The 17974-nt window shown below is 31.1% G+C and overlaps 1 protein-coding gene across 2 annotated transcripts in view; it reads left to right on the forward strand.

Moving 5' to 3' along the window:
* The first annotated feature begins 9996 nt into the window (after positions 1 to 9996).
* Positions 9997 to 17974, forward strand: part of CDH9 (cadherin 9) — a 157792-nt gene continuing 149814 nt past the window's right edge. The window contains exon 1 of one of the 2 annotated variants that reach the window (XM_001135234.7): positions 9997 to 10120. The gene's annotated coding sequence lies outside the window, so the exon portion shown is untranslated. The remainder of the gene's footprint in view (positions 10121 to 17974) is intronic. The other variant, XM_054684437.2, reaches the window with a different exon arrangement.

Below are 17974 nucleotides of genomic sequence, written 5' to 3' on the forward strand. Positions count from 1 at the left end.
TTTGTAATCGTTGTTACTTTAGCTTTGCCTGTTAAATTATTCTGCTGTATAGATAAATTAAGTTATATTTTACAAATAATGAGGTAATTGCTGACAGCTCATCTTTTAGAAAAAAAATTAGATACATATATTAACCAATTGACTAATTTACAAATTAGAAAGCCCCCTTTATGAGTCCTACTATATGCCAAGCTGGTAACATAAGTGCTGGTAATGTCACGATATGTAAATGGGAAAATATTACAGTCTCCAAGGAACTTACAGTCTGATGGAGGAAGACGGACTTGTCATCAACAACAAACACAAAAGAGGCAGAACGAAATATAAGCCCAGTAGAAATATCTAAAGAGTAGTGGAAAAATAAGAGATGCCTCCATGCCTCCAGGGAGAAGGTGACATTTACATTGCCTTCAAGGATTAAAAAAAATACAGATAACAGGACTCTTCTGGTAGAAATTTTATGTGAGTGCATGAAGGTGTTGGGGGAAAAAAAAAACAAAAACAAGAAAACCAGGATATTTAGGGAAGTGTGAGCAATTCCATTTCCCATGAACACCGCATATTGAGATTGAAATTACTGGTATCTGAAACCTTCTGAGACCTCCAGATATCACATACTTACTGTCTCCTGGGCATAACCAGGGACTGGAACTGTAAATCTATTAGTTTAACTCACTAGCCTGTAGTTGTTTTCTGATCTATATGTATGTTGAAATCATTACGGGACCTATTGAAATTCCAAAGTCTGGGCTTTACCCAGCAGCCTAAGCTCAGATGATACTGTGTGACCAGGGCTGATAACCTTCTGACCTCCTTAGGCCAGCCTGGGATGTATGCTAATATGCTAAGTAGACAGACAATAGGTAAGAGTCCTTTTAGTTGGTTTAAAAAGAAAACTTCTCAAGGTCACTTTCACTCTGCGGGATATAAAATGTACCTTTGGTGTCTTTAGAGAAGAAACTCAGTCTTTCTTGTCTGGTGCTTCAGTGCTTCCAGCAAAGGACTGTGTTCATGGAGTTATTCTTTATAGCTTTACTTATTTATGGAGATGATGTTACAGTCGTGTTTAACTCAGAGCTTTCCATTTTTCAATCATTTTCTGGCTGTATACCAAAGAATATATATATATGATATATAACATATCTTATATAATTATATTTATATATAAATATATTTGAAGTTTATATATATATGTATAAGCAACTAAATATATTGAGTACAGTGTGTACAATTTATAATATATTTACTAAAATGATGTCTTGATATAGTGCATATATTGTGAAAACAGAAAGAAAAGTTGGCAATAGTTAAATAAATACAAATTCAACGATATTATAATTTGTTTTTGAATTCAAAAAGAAAAAAATGAAGGACTGAAAATAGAAATTGGATTTTATTACTAAAAGAGTTTGGCAAAAAAAAAAAAAAAGGAGCAACATTAGCAGAAAGTTTTGCAAGGTATTTATCTGAAAGATATGGATGGCTCCTTATGAAGTCTTATTAGCAATTGCTATTAACTAATGAAAACATCGTACACACAGAGATAAGTATGAACTTATTTATTGTGAAATTCATTTTTCTTGTCTCACTGCTTTATAATTTCTGCTATTTGCATAATCAGGCTCCTCTTTTGAAGCTTTGAGATGCTGTTAACTCATAAATACCTTTAAGAAGCAATGTTTTAGAATTTGAATTGTTAATTCAAATATTCAATTTTGATATATTTCAATATTGAAGTCTCTCAATTTATATATATATTTTTAAATTTGGTGGAGGAAATGTAATTTTTAAAATTACTCTTGCTGTTGTTGCTCTTCTCATTTATTAATGAACTAATAATCTAAACATAAACCTGGATCAATCTGAAAATTGAACAGATATGTAATTTCACTCCTTTCTGATAAGCAAATAAAAACAATCCAAAAAAGAAGGAACTACCAGGGAAGGAAAAGATAGCTACATTTTGGAAGCTTGAAAGCAGATTAAAAAAAAAAAAAGGATTTTACTAAGAATATCAGATCTTAAATTTTTAGTTAAAAAAGCTTGATAACCTGGCCACTATCCCAGTGTTCTATGACTTTTGAAAAATGGAAGATGGTGTGTGATATAAATGGAGTATTCGATAGCATGCTAGTAGTGTGTTAATAAAAAATAGTAGTGTGTTAATCTGAATTTGAATACATGCACATTCATTACGTTATTATTCTTTAAATTGTATGTATTTTATACCCTATGTCTGAAACACTTTAAAACAAACAATAAATAGAAATAGACATGAAGTATGAAGTACAATTTGTGCTTTTCATTCTATGTATTTCCTGAATTTTAAAAGAACTGTTCATTTTTCTAATTATCCTTTATTCAATCATTATTCTTTCAGTCATTTTTCCTAACAGATGATATAAAGACTGTATGTGATGAACACAGGTGAATTCAAGGAGGGAGTTAGTAAACGTTGGGGAAATTTTGTGAGAGCAGAGTGTTTACAGATGGTGAGGTAATCCATTGGGATGAGAATGCACAAGAATGAGGCAATTGACTTGGAAGGCCCGAGCAGGTGAGCAAGAGGGCTCTACTGAGTTTCACCACAAAAGCTCAAACTAGATAAAAATGTAAATACAAGGTTAAGAAGCCAGTTCCTATTAACTAGATTAGATTAAAGAAAATAAAGCACAGTGATAAAGAATTATGTCTTTTGATAACAAAGAGTCTTCTTGAATGATAGACTTTTATATGGGTAAGAATACCTGCATCTGTATGAATAGCAAAGATGACCGTAGACTTTATGTAACACAATGGTAGGTGCTAAGACATTATGTCCCAGACCCCTCTAATATGAAGTGGTATAAGCCTACTCCCTATATAATAGGAACAGTAGAACTCATAGTTGTTTGTGTACTTCCTGTCTTGAGCATTTCTTAGGGAAGGAAGGTAAAGCTGTAAAATTAAAAAAAAATTATGCAAAGAATCAGGAGGTGGATTTGACATACCGTCTAGTAAATGTAATGCAAAGTCACTACTATTAAAGCAGCAAGGTATTGTTACCAAAAAAGATAGGTGGAACATTTTTTTTCCCATTATTGAAGCATATGTCTCAAGAAAGGGAGAAGGTGGTCTAGTCTAGTTCTTTATAAATATGCTGATAATATATATCCTGGTTAATATATCAATATAATTTGCTTATTTACTGAACACATTTACCAAGATATACCCAGTTGTTAAAGATTGTCTGTGGTAAATGTAACTGAAAACTGTGTCATCTAACAATGTAAAACAGAAATGTTTTGTGAACTAAATGGCCTATTTTTGTGATTAATATACTCCAACATATTAAGTGGAGGCTTCATGTGTTTAAAGCTGGTCCAGGCAACTCCGATGTGGTAACAAGTGACCTGGCCCTAGACTTCTCCTAGATTCAACTGTGTCTGTGGCTACCTGTCTTATTGAAATAATCCATAATGCTTGAGAGTGGGTAAGATCACTGATTAGTGTCAGTCTAATTTTAAAATTCAGTTTTTCTTTTCATTTTTCTCAAGGAGAATACAATATAATCCAGCAAGTATGAGAATTTGACATATAAAAAGGTTATATTTTAATTAAAAATTAAGAATGAACACTTATTTGAAAAGATAACTGAAGAGACCAATAGAAAGTTACTAGGGAGTGAAATTTAACGAAAATAACGACCAAAAAAAAAAAAAAATAAGAGTAAAATCCTTAGGGAAATATGAATTATAGCCTGTAGGTAATATAATATTAAATATCTATTTAAAATATTCCAAATGCAATGCAGGTATCATATTCTGAATATATTCTTCATAAAAATTTAAAACAGAAACATTGAAAATATTAGAGAATAATAATTGTGTACTTTACCTATGTTCATAATGGATACATACCAACCTTGAAGAAATAAAATGTCCATGGATACTAAACAGAAACGATATTTAGCAGCCGTTAAAACAATATATCAGTTAACTGGAGGAGATTTATACATTATATTGTTAAGTAGAAAGCAATATGCACAGAGAATAATGAAATATGCTTTTATTAATTAAAAAAGTAAAGATAAATATAAGCAGCGGATAGATCAATAGATAGATATATTTTTAATATGACAATCTAGGGTACAGAAAATTTTAAGAGAGGCTGCTAATTTCTGTCCCTGCATTGGAAGAATGGAGTGGTAAATAAAAGAGGAATAAAAATTGAGAAAGTAAAAAAATATATATAGTGTTAAAAAAAAAAGCATTCATGGTAAAAGCAATCTGCAATATGATCCCATTTATTGAAAATTAATTATGTGAATGGTTTAACTGCATGCTAAAATTATGATAATAGAAATTGTATGTTTTCAAATGATTTTACTTTGTTTTTCTGATTGTATTCTGTGTTTTTTGACTTTTCAGATAAGCACACGGCAATCCTGAATAAGAATATAATTAAGTTATTTTAATTAAAAAACAGGTGACTGTGTGTTTTTACGTTTTCATAACGTATTAATCACATAATGTACCATTTAATGGTTGACCACTTTGTGCTTTGCCATGTGCTTAGAGGATACAAAATTGAATAAAACTAATTTTAAAACATATTTTTCCTTAATGTAGAAATGTTTGTTATTACATATTTTTTAGAATACTTATCTAACATGCTCTGGAAAAGCACTTTAAATTATTTCCAAAAATCTTACCCATGAACCTAAACATTTTTTAAAATGTGCTTTATGCATATAGATCTTTTATAATTTGCCATATCTTTTAGAAACAATTTTTGGCAAATTATTTATAAATTTGCTTGTTTTTGTAATCTAATTTCTTACTAAAATTTCCAGTGTTTTATATTAAAAAATCTTTTTAGCAAGGACAAACAGTTTAGATATATTTCTATATAATATAGAAACTTTGAGGATGAGACTTTTTCTCTAGGGGATATACAATATTCCATTTACCTTTGGTCATCAGTGTCTTAGTTGTGATACACTTTGCTGCCAATGGGACAATTGAAGTCAGCTTTATAGGTAGTGGTTAACAGGATTGGCAGTGAACTTAAATAGGACTGGTTTCTACTCCTGATTGTATCAACTGCCTAGCTAAGTAGATTTTGACAAACAACCTTACTAAGCATCGGTTTCCTTATATCCCATCAAGAAAAAACAAAATCTACCTTGTAGAGCTGTTTTAAGAAATGACATTTATAGAAGGCTAACAGTTATTAGTGTAAGTATACAATAAATTAAAACCATTGCTATTATTATTATTAGTGCTATTATTATTATTAGTGGTGGTGGAGGCATAGTTGTAGTCATGGTAGGGTAATAATAGTAATGATGAGAGTCATATACAGGAGATAAGTAAGCATAACTATAAGCAGAATTTTAAAAACTAGGGGGTCACTGTTATAAGCCGTCCATGTTCTGCATAGTTTATGCACATCCAAGTATAGACTTCAAGGATGTTTTGAGCTTACTGAACTTTCATCTTCAAGATAAGGCCTGGAATTTGTTGAAGCTCCCTGAACAATGAAGAAAAAAGGGAAGCTGAGAACAGAAACTCTGATGCCAAAGTGCTGCTGTTGCTGCATTATTGGGATGCAGATCACCCCATCAACCACGATTCCAAGCATCCCAGATTCTGTCCCTGCTCCATATTTTGTGGCTACAAATACAATATATAGCCCCCTTTTCTTTATCTTTTCATTAAAAAATTATTACATACTCATGCAATCACAGAGTGATAGCAAAACCAGAGAGTATGTAAGAGTGTGATTTTGATAATGGGTTTCAGGAAAAACCTAAGTAAGCAGAGAAAGGAGATTTCAGAGAGATGACAAACATTAAAAAAAAAAAAAAAAAGAAGTGTGGAGTCAATGGCAGGGCCTAAAGGAAGGAGGAATAGCTGGCATCAGATCACAGAAAGAAAGACTTAATTGTAGAGGTCGTAATAGCAAAATTAGGATTTTTGAAAAAACATATTTTGGAAGTCATACTGGTTTTGCTAACTGAAAGTCTGGGTATTAAGGTCAGGAACAAGCATAAGCATGACACACAGCATAAGTGCAAAGCAAAGTTTATCTGGAAAAAAAATGTAACCGAGAAAATCAATATAATGCTTTTAGTTCCTTAGTTTTCTCCATCTCACAGAAAGGAGTGCTTGGGCTAAGTACACAGGGAACTCTCTTGAAGAGAATCTCCACACTAGAAGAGAGCAGTAGGTACCAGATCCTTTGATCTGTCTTGTTGAGATAAGGCCATAAGGATAAAATGAACATTCTTCCCTCTGATTTTGTCCTCTGGAGGAATCTATTTGCCAGTCATAAAAGGCAAGTAGAAATCGAATAGCCTTTAAGGCTAATCCAGTTTAGTTCTGAGTCAATTCATTGCTAGTCCACCTTGAGGCATGGAATAGAGAAAAGTCATTATGGTTATTCAGAAGAAAAAGAATAATTTTCTCTTCTCAATAAAGTGTGGCCATTGGATTGCAAACTGGAATGGAGAGGAGGAAATGATTACTGGGAATGTGAAAGTCAAGGCAAGGAAGGAGTGGGTGTATTATTGGGGATCATGTAAGTGGCTACTAAATTTCTTAAGAATGAGGACCTTCATTATCATAAACCAAAATAATAAAACATAATAAAAAAAATAATAAGATACTAATGCAGGTATTCAGTTTCAATGAATGAGAAGGAGTAATGATTTGGTCTTCAAATGATTTTGACAAGTGGAGTTAAACAAGAAATCAGCTGATGGCAAGCATGGAGAAAAGGGTGAAGAAAAGTGGCCCAGTAATGACAAGGCAGGAAGATCATCTATCTCAACTCCAGGCACTGTTGTACATGGCTGTGAGAGTAATATCACTTTTCTTGTGAGAAACCAAAAATAAAAAAAGAATCTTCAGACAATAGCCAGCTTTCAGTTACAGCAGGTAGCTGCAGAGAATGTTCAAAGAAAAGTGGAAGGACTCAAAGGATTTTGCGGTGTCACACTGAGATCCATCAATGGGCATAATTGGACTGAAGGGATTTCACTAAGACCTGAGGGTATTTCAAGCCAGAGAGTAATTAGAATCATGGTCCTGGTAGATGACCAGAGAAGCTTAAACTTCTGAGAAGGCCTGATAAGCAATCAAATGTGGACAATGATGGGATTGATATCAATGGCTTGCTAGAGAAAAGAAGGGAATTTATAATTTTTCCTTGATTCTTAGTATAGTTTAATCTTCAGGTCATAGGAGCAAGCCCTTGGTGCTGAGGTCTGGAAAGGGATATATTTAGTAGTGACATGCAAGAGCTATTGTGCAAAGTATTTCAGTTTTAGTTAGGAAGGTGTGAATGTCTGTTACCAAGAGCAAAGAGTGGTCTTAAATTTCAGGGTGTTCCTATGAGTGGTCTCATAGCACAGGGAGATTCTGTCTCAAGATTTTCCTGGTACAATACCATAAATATGTCTTTACGGGCCTGTCTGAAGACTAAAGGACTTACAATTGTAAGCTTAAAAACTCGCTTCACTATAAAGTTTATTTTCTATTTCAGTACAAGATAAACTGGCATTGTGTCTATTTTTTTCAGTTTTTCTTTCTCAACAATTTGCAAAATTACCATTATGCAAAGGAATATATTTATCATGCTAAAATGCAAAAAAATGAAATTTTGCATGTGGCAGAGATCTATCCATTTTTTTGAACAGCATTAAATAGATGGAGTCCTTAAGTATGACAATGCATTATGTTCAAAGAAGAAGAAAAGAAAAATATCCATATAATTTTTTTCCACAATAAGGTAATATGTTCAATATAGCAAATAATTAAGAAAAAGTAAATTCAAACTAATCTTGGAAAGAGTACTTCAAATAATATTTTAAATTTACTGTTAATTTTTTATGTCTAAATACATAAAAGGAGGGCATATACTCTGCTAATGTAAATAATGACTAATACTTTTGTACAAAATGTTTGCTAAATATTCATACACATTACTGCAAGTATGAAAAGTTGTTTTCATGTGATACAGAATGCTACTCACATTTGAAAACTTACAAGTAGATAGATATACACATGATATAAAAGAATTTTTGACAATTCCAGGGTTTAAGTCCTTTGTTTTCAAATGCTGGTTCCATATCAAACAAGAGAAAGGTAGAAGACCTTTCATTTGGCAACCCCCTTTTTTTTTTCTTTTTTTTCTCACAGTAGTAAAAATAACTTCAAATCAGGATTTAGACTGCTCTGTTGAATTGTGGATTTCACACAAAACAGCCTTTTCCCACAGTTGGATTTCAGTGGGAAATAAAATGTATGCAACATTAGGGATTTAAAGCTTTTATTTGTGAATGTCTACCTTAAACTATGATAAAATATTTTGTTTGGTTTCTTTTTTCCGCTTTACATACATTACTTTATCTCAGTATTAATAAAGAGGCTTCTATAATATGTAGCTTTATTTATAGGAGCAAGTAGACCCAGAAGACGTAAGTCTAAAGGAGCCTGTGAATTTTAAATTAAGTGTCTTTGCCTCAAGAAAACAGTCTTAGCCTCCATGAAGAATTCACCAAGCTGTCTTAACCACTTGAATCTATCTAGCCCTGGGAATACGCATAAGGTTTTATTTCTTCCTTCTTTTTCTTTATTTATAGATGAACAAAATGAAGTTCCCTTTTTTTTGTCCACCTCCTACACTTTAAACACAGAAGTATTTAAAAGCCATTCACTCCATGTGCAATCACCACGTTTTAGTAGTGTCACATTTTATTTGGGGATATGTAAAATTGTGGTTTTTTTTTTTTAAAACATTTGTTTTCCTTTTAAAGAAACGAATTTCCATAATGCACAAGCCTCCGATGGGCACCTCTATTATCTACATTTCATGGATAAGCTTTACCATTGGGGGAAAAAAAAGAAGTTGAATTTTTTTTTGTATTGTCAGTTTTCCTTTGAAGCATCAAATAGGATATTGATATTTTTTCGCACTTAAGCTATTTACTTACTGTGACTTAACGAGCCGTTATAAAGTGAGCCATATCCCCACCGTGCATTTCATACAACTATTACTAGAACTTCTTTTCAGAAGGATTTATCTACTAATCAATATCTTTCTTATTGTGCCATTTCCAGAAATACTAAACAGACTTCTTTCTGAAGCAGGGTTTGACGTTAGCTTTGGTCCACCCGCTCTAAGAGGTGTACAATGTACAACAGGGACTCTAACAGGTGGATCATGTAGTTTTTGTGATGTGGCTATGGTCACCATTATTTTTGGTTATTTCCAGGGAAGATGAAACTCATTCAATTGCATTATCCGGTAAAAAGCAAAGTCGTTCTAGAAATTTAAAATTATTCTTAAAACCATTATCTTTACTGAAAACAGATATGTCAATTACTGAAAACAGATATGTCAATCATTAATTTTTAGATGTTTAACAATGTTTCTAAAAGACTATTTTAGATTATAAACTCATAGAGGCACAGGTAAAAAATTCATCGTTATCAATGATATATATTGTCTGTATTTTTTTCTCCTCTTTTTCTTAAAGTTGACATTTTGACACTGAATTGAAATAGGTAGTAGTAAATTCTGCAGGAACCATAAACAAAATTTCTTTTGAGCAGCAGCACTCTCCCTGTGATATATATTTTCTACAGATGATTTACAGGTTACAGACATGCTGTGACCTTTCTCTCCCAATTGCAAACAGATTAAGGAGAGCTGATTAACCGAGACTAAAAACACTGGGTCGTTTTCTCTTACGGGGGTCTTTGACAAAGCCCTCCTTTCTGAGTCCTCCCACTTCATTCGCTTGCAAATCATTGTGCCCAAAGAAGTCCTCACTCCCCCAAGCCCAAACCTGGCGCCCTGCAGCGCCATCAGCGGCAATATCTTCCTATTTGAGGGACGTCTCTTATTAATCAGAAACGCTGAATGGAAACCAATCAGATAGAGAGTTCCTTTGCCTTCAGCTTCCTGCCTGTCTGAGTTAAAAGTGATGCTCGAAGAGAAAGCCACACTGAGATGCATGAAGATTCAGCTGTGAAGATACTATAAAAAGAGAAGAGAAGGACCGAGACAGAAGCAACAACGGAACTGTCAGTGCGGAGTAGGGCTAAACTCAGTTCCATTGTTAACCAAGGTAAGTGTTATTTACTTTGCTTGACAATGTAAACTATTCAGTTTTTGCTTTCTTATAACGAAGTAGTACAAATATTGCTTTTCTCCTAGTTGCTATATTTTGCTCTCTCTCTCAACACTTGGAAGCACATAAGAATACATTTTAGTAGTATTTGAGTAAAATGTTTACATGCTCAGTGACAAAACTTGCAACATTTGCTTCTTATTTTACTTTTACAAAGCTGATACCTACTCAAGCTCTTTTTATAGTCCTCATATTTGCATATGTAATGTTGTCGTAAAAATAAAACTAAACTTAAAATTGTATCAGTTGATTGTGGTGGCTTTCAATTACTCACATATTTATGTGTTCATGTGTATGATTATTATATTAATTTGAAATGGACTCCTGGTCTTCTCATAACTTTTGTTTAAATCACTTGAGTCAAAATTGTCAAAAATAAGGGCATCTTTATTAATAATTGAATAAGAAATGCTTTCTTTATTTTCAATATTATAAATGAAACAATATATGAATAGTAAAAATGCCACAGATGCATATTGGATGTCAGGATTAAGGTGATCACTTTACCTGGTAAAAGAGGTTTCTTCACATATTTGTGGCTCCCACTCAGGTCGACACTCTGAATGTATACATCTGTAAGCTATAATTGCTTTCTATTATTGTAGGCAAATATGTCTTAATGTAATGATGACTAGATAGATGAAAGCCACAAGAAAGGGAGAGTGTTTCTAAGCCAAAATTGGCATTTAAAAAATTTGAAGTGATGTGGGAAATGCATTGATTTGGTGGAGCATTGTTTTATTGTGTTTTCCATCGCATGCTCAAGATCACCATTCACATCAAATAGATTTTTGCAGGTAGGCTTGTCTCAATAAAGGCTTGGATTTTAGCTATAAGGTCATCAAAATTCTTTAGTATTGACAGAGACTGTTACCAGGGTGAAATTCTCATAATCTGTTTTAAATAACAAACGTGTAATAAAAAGAAAGTTATTAACTGTAGTAGATAAGTTTACATTTATTTGTATCATCAACTTTTGATGAAGATATAATGGACTACAGATTGGAGGAGAAATTGGTGGTCTTCTCTGGAGATGTGTTGTCATTTTATATTTTGTTTTATAGGTAGATGAGATTCCTAATAGGGATTTTTTCACAAGGTTTCTAAATCTGTTTAGCATGAAGAATGAATGACTTTGTGACATCAAAAAAAGTGGTAACTTTTGCAAGACAGAAGGGAATCTTCCTTCGACTCCCTTTGCTTTATCTATGAATTTGGAAGAGTTACCCATCTTCAGGCACAGCCGTTAAGAATGAATTTGATTATTCAAGATTCTCAATTTTGTAAAAAACCTCCTCCTACATTCTGCAGAAGCATCCTATTTTTCACATTCGGACACTACATCATTGCCTAGGCAATGTGTGTCAATTGTGAAATACATTTTTGCAACTATAAAACTGGCTAATCCAGGTTTGAAACATAGATCTTTTGAAAGATAAGGAAAATGAAATAACATGCTATTACAGCACATAGCACCAAAGAACTTGAACATAACATAAATAGCATGTGTTTGTAGTCTTGTCACCAAATATGTTATGGGTTTGACTAAAGTTTTTCCAAATGAGGAGTAGACAAATAATTATATGCACTTAATAGATATATGCCGACATGTTGAAATACCAACATCTCTATATGTGTTTTGAAAAATGAAAAAAAAAGTAAGATAAGTACATATTATGAGCAAATCCAATTCTGGAAATAAATAGAGAAAATGATTTAGAGAAAGCAGAGAGTAGTATGAATTTAAGAATAATGCACTAAAGTCAGACAGATTTGGTGGCACTAATAAAAACAATAGTCCTATGAGATAATAATTTTTCTAGGATAAAAATTATTATTTTTCTTTTATTACAGTATTTGATAGTTTTAAAATATTTGAAATGGTTTACATAACTATGCTACCGTTATTGCATTCATTGCATGAAGGAAATAAAAATGTCTCATACCACTGCCTGTGTGTAAGAAGAGTACAATATCAAAGTTGATCTTGAAATTATTCTTTTAAATGTTGTGTTGCTCAACTTGATAAATCGTGTGTTGAATCAGAAGCTCATCTGAACGTCACCTTACATGGAGGGATTTGTTCTGGTGTTTTCCTGTAACCGCTATACATGCCAAGCTTAGCCAATGCAGTGTCCTGTCCATGGTACATTCACCAAGTAAGATTTTTAAAGCAAAGTTAATTAGATTGTTTTTATTCTACTGGCTTAGCACTATTCAGGCATCAATAGTGATATGAGGCAGATGCTCCTTCCCCACAATATTTCTACAGTATATGGGTGTAGTTAATAAGAATGCTTTAGAGAGTGCTTACAAATTATATAATATAAAATATGCAATTAATGTGGCAACATATAATATGCAAGAAAGTATAAATTAAGGTGAAAGTTAATTTTAAAAATATGTGTGAATGTGTCATGAATAAACATTGGCTGTAACTTGTTCTCTGTGAAAGTAAACAGTCTAGATAGATAATTATTCAATATTAATGCAGATGCTTCAATATATTTATCATTAATTTGCTATATTCTTTAAGACTAATTTTGCTCATTCAAAGGCACATTTAAATATGATGTAGAAATAATCTTACATTAGAAAAAAAGATATCTTAAAAAATGTCCAATGTAATACTTTTGACTTCAAGGACACACACACACACACACACACACACACACACACACACACACACGTCAACAGCAATATTAACATACAGTAATTTTGATTCATGGTGAGATTTTTTGTAATAAAAACTCTAGTTAGTTTCTTGGGTATTTTACCTTGTAAATCATCTGCTTAAAGTTAAATTTTCTTAAAGAAGAAGAAAGCATGCTAAATAGAATCCAAAGGATATTGATTTCAAATGAGTCTTGTTTGTTTTTACCTGATGCTAAATTTATAAATATGGTCATTTCTATTGTAGAACATAAAACATGTTTCCTAAGATAAAGCAATTTCTTTTTCTGTATCTTGCATATTTGTTTTCAGAAACAAGTTGTCTTTTCAAAAATATCCTGAATAACTCTCAATACCCATGACATTATCTTATTTAGGTGTTTACATAAAATTTTGGAACTTTAGAAGAGGGGTTTTAACTCTCTCCATCTTTAATTTGACACATACTAAAAAAAATTTGACACATACTTAGAAGGATCAGGTTCCATATCCAAGACAGTCAAGTTAAATATATGTGTATATATATATGCAATATTATGTGGAAACTTATCCTATTAAGCCATGAAACTCAAATTGGAAACATAGAAAAATACATAAAGAGATGATAGACAGATACATAGATGATAGATAAATACATAGATGATAGATTAGATAGATAGATAGAGTTGTATAGATTATTGAAAACAATGAATTCTGGATTGTTATAAATAATCTAAAAAATTTTTTTTTCTCTTATGAGTCATTTCAATTTCTCTGCCTGGAAGCACCATTATCCTTATTATTAAAATATGGTAAGGAGTGTACAGTGAGGAAAATGTCTTTATAGCACTCTTCTACATTTCCATAACAGCCCTAACATGTTAATGCACTTATCCCTAAATTTAGCACTAGTAAGACATAGTCTTCTAGCCACATTACAAATGCAAAGTGCCTGAACAAAAGCAGGGTCTCTGGAGCCTGACCAAGAGATTTCATATTAACATTTCCAAGAAACACCTCTCCAAACATAAAAGTCATTATAATGGATCTCATTGGCTATGAGAGGAAAGTGGAAACATCATGGGGTGTTGTGGTCAGATGCTCTGTGTGTGTGTGTGTGTGTGTGTGTGTGTGTGTGTAAGAGAGAGATGTATTATTTATTTATTTATATTTTAGGAATAAAAGTAAAAAAAGTAAAGAGCTGAATATTTTCTTAAAATGACATTCAAAGTTTTTCTGAGATTTTTTTCTATCCTATTAATTTAGCAAATTGTAAACCAATTGCAGGAGAAATAAGCATTCTTGTATATCTTCTATTTCTCTTGATGAGCAAGATAATTTTTGATCTCTCTAATTGATCAATGAAACACGAGCATATGATTGTTTCATAAATATGGATTAAAAAGCCAACCCCTCATATCAGATTTTGAAATTGACTTTACAATTCTGAAGAGCGTAGATGACTTCATTTTAATTTCTACCCCAAACACTAATTCAATTTACACTGGAAATAGTAGTAACTAATAATTATTATTTTAATTTGAATATGAAAGATTTAACATGTTCATTAATGTATTCGATGTTGAAAGAAACATATATCTAACAGAATTTATATTAGAATGTGCTGCAGTTGACATACTTTATATATTATTAACACAGTTTCCAAAGCGTAATAAGCTTTTTCCTCATATTTAGTAAAAGAACATCTTTGGAAAGTCATATAAAAAAAGAAACAATATACACCGGAAGCTGTATAACAGGGGAGACAACAAATAATGCATATAACAAAGTGTAATCCAGGCAAAAGAGCAACAGTAATTCACTTCCTGGGTCAAAAGACATTATATAAAATATACTGCTTTTATAAAACTGGGAATTCAGTCTTAAAAGTTGTCGAAGGGAGTTTTCCCCAGACAATCAGCCAACTCTAAAATGTATTTGTATTTTTTTTTACCAAAGCAGGTTACTGTAGTATTATTACATAATTTCTAGAAATATGTTTTAAAATATTCCCATATATATGTTATAAATGCTTCACAATATAAAGAACACATAAAAAAATTGTGTTTTTTTGTTTTTTGTTTTTTTTAAATTTTAATGTTAAGTAAACCGCAGAGGAAATGTAACAGTTTCCTGTTAAGGAAAACTTAACAGTTCAAGAAAACTTAACAGAAAGTTAAGAGTAAACTTAGTTGAAATTACAAAGTGACATCTATCTATCTATCTATCTATCTGTCTATCTATGTCTTTATATCTTTATCTCTGTATCTGCATATGTTTCTTCATTCATATTTCTGTATATCTGTATCTATAGCTATGTCTGTATGTTTGTGTGTATGCATCCAGAATACATATGGAAAACAGAAAGAAAGCACAATGAATTAATTCAAAAATTGTGAACATTCAATGTTCACATAAATTAATTATAATATTTAATTATTACAATGGTGTAACAGGAGGAACTAAAATAACTCCTTTATTAGTCAATATTAGATATTATATTATAAACAAATGATAAAATACCATTTCAAAATTTTTTATTTTTGGAAAATCTTAAACTCAATTATAGTCCATCTACAATGGTTGATTGGATAATTTTTTGAATAGGAAAAATTAGAATTTTATTTTTTAAACTGTATCTAGAAGTAATTATTCTTTATTGAATGTTCACAATTCTTGAACACCTCACAAAATTTATTATCTTTTTACCCACATTTACAGTGGATGAGAAATATATAACGTAGAAGTTAATGCTATCTCAAACTATGTTTAGATAAAAAGTAGATAATTATCAGGAAATAAAATTATTATAATTTTACATTAGTCATGTGTAATACAAAGCAAATATATTATATAGTGAAATTTTTAATTATTTATTTGGCTATTTTCCCCAAGAGTCAATAAGCTATTAAATATTTGTTGTATTTCTAGGTAAATTAACAATGTGCTTGATTGTATATTTACTTTATATTAAAAATGATACTAAGTTTAAATAGTATTGCTTTTTTCTTATGTGTGATCTACAGTAATTCATAAAACAAAGAGAAATATTTTATTACTACCACTCCTTCTAGATTAATGTCACAATTTATTAATGTTACAACTTAATAAAGCATTTACACATGTATTAAGCAGGGAGTGGAATAGGTTCAACTGTTGGAAGAGAGAAAATAGTTTTCTGCCTCCCCTAAGTTTTGCCAGTTTATCTAGATGATGTGACATATTTAATACTGTTTTAAGTCAGCTTTTTCATACACTAGCATTAAATAAGATGTCAGATTCTGAAAATACATAATTTTCCAAAAATTAAATAATTAACTATTATAATAATATGTACACTTATTTATTCAAATGATATTCATCTGTCTTTTTTGTTTAGTTTAGAATTCAGATGCCTAATACAATCACTGACAATAAAGAATATTATTACACTTGTAATAAATATATTTATCTTTATAATTATAATTAATTTTAGTTTAAAATATGAAGTTCTATTAAAATACAAATGGTGAATATCAATAATAAAGTGCTCTTAAAAATATTATAGGGATATTTCAGCTTATTAAAATGGAAAGTTTTTATCAATAGTCTGTTCATATTTATATATATCTCTATATATAGACAGCTAAATATATAAATATGTGTTATGTGTCTCACCCTCACAACTTTGGACCTGTGACCTTTGTTAAACTTGGTTTTTCAATAGCTAAATATGTCAGATGATTTTATTTAAATAGGAAAGTAAGTTTCAACTTTGGAATCATTTGTGATTTTAGAAAATTAAGAAGAGAATTGTTCTGATAAAATTTCTTGAAATAAGTATGTGTCACTAGCTACTGGGAGTTCATAAGCATTTATACCCGAAGATTAATGTTGAAACCTACAGAGACCAAATGACAGAATGAAGACACGAGAGGCGTGGGAGTCCATAGCAGACTCAGTAGCACAGTCACACAACCGTTTACATTGAAAAATGTTGCCATTGTAGACCTTTGCTCCTTCCAGACCTATTAGGCATGCAAGTTTGCTAGTTGACAAATAAAGCATTGGCTTTGGGATCACTGCAACCCTTTATTAAACATGGGCAAGAAAATTCTTCCATACGCCTAAGACTAAACTAGGTCTGTTGAAGTCTTACATTGAATAAATTTTTAAACACACATTCAGGAAATAATACAATGTTATTGCAGAGTAAATATGCGACTTATGTATGTCTTATATTTATATTGCAATGACCATAAATTGTAATCTTCCTAAATTACAAGAAAATGTGAGTAAAAGGCCTATATAGAAAGAGCGTGAGGAGATTTTAACCCACATTGAAAATTCTACTTCAGTTATCTATTTGAAGAAATGTATCCTAACCACTTAAAAATAATATTTTGTTCTATAAAGTATGAATTTGAAAAGATATCTTGAAAAATAAGTATTTTATCATTTTAGAATTCTATGTATAGTCATACAATATAGCGGTTTTCTATGAATAAGGGATGTTTTATAAACCTTCAGTGACATGAATTTTTTATTAAAATAGCAGTTGTAATCATTTATCCAATTCTAATCATGTAATGTTTTAGTTATATTTCTTTCTCAGTTTTTGGCTTATGTTAAGCAGCCTTGTATGAAAGTGATCTTTAATTACCTTCCTGGTGAGAAAAATTTAAACGTATTAAATAACCAACTTGAAAAAAAGTAGATTTGTAACCAATGTTAGCCTACATAAAAGAAAGCATATAAGTTAAGATTACAGAAGATATTTTTAGTAGTTAGCATGTGATTTAAAATGTTCTAGATAACATATACACTAAAAAAATTCGAATAATATACTAAGTATATAATTATATCTAGATGTAAAGAATTACTCTCACTATATTTAATATACTAGATTCATGTGCTGAGTGTTATATGTATTTGCTCCTTTAAATATAATCTTTGAGGAAAGATATCCACACTCATCTCCTTCTGTATTTTTTGTTATGCTTTAATTCTAAATCATTTGATGGCTAAAATAAAGTTGACTTAGGTTGTATGTTGTCTACTGCTTTCTAACAAATTGAGCATAAATCTATGCTGACACCTAGAAAGCAGTTAAGTCTTTTCCTTGCAATAAACTGTGATGACTTATTTATATTTTTGCTT

Source organism: Pan troglodytes, chromosome 4 (genome assembly GCF_028858775.2).
Source record: "Pan troglodytes isolate AG18354 chromosome 4, NHGRI_mPanTro3-v2.0_pri, whole genome shotgun sequence".
Classification (NCBI taxonomy): domain Eukaryota; kingdom Metazoa; phylum Chordata; class Mammalia; order Primates; family Hominidae; genus Pan; species Pan troglodytes.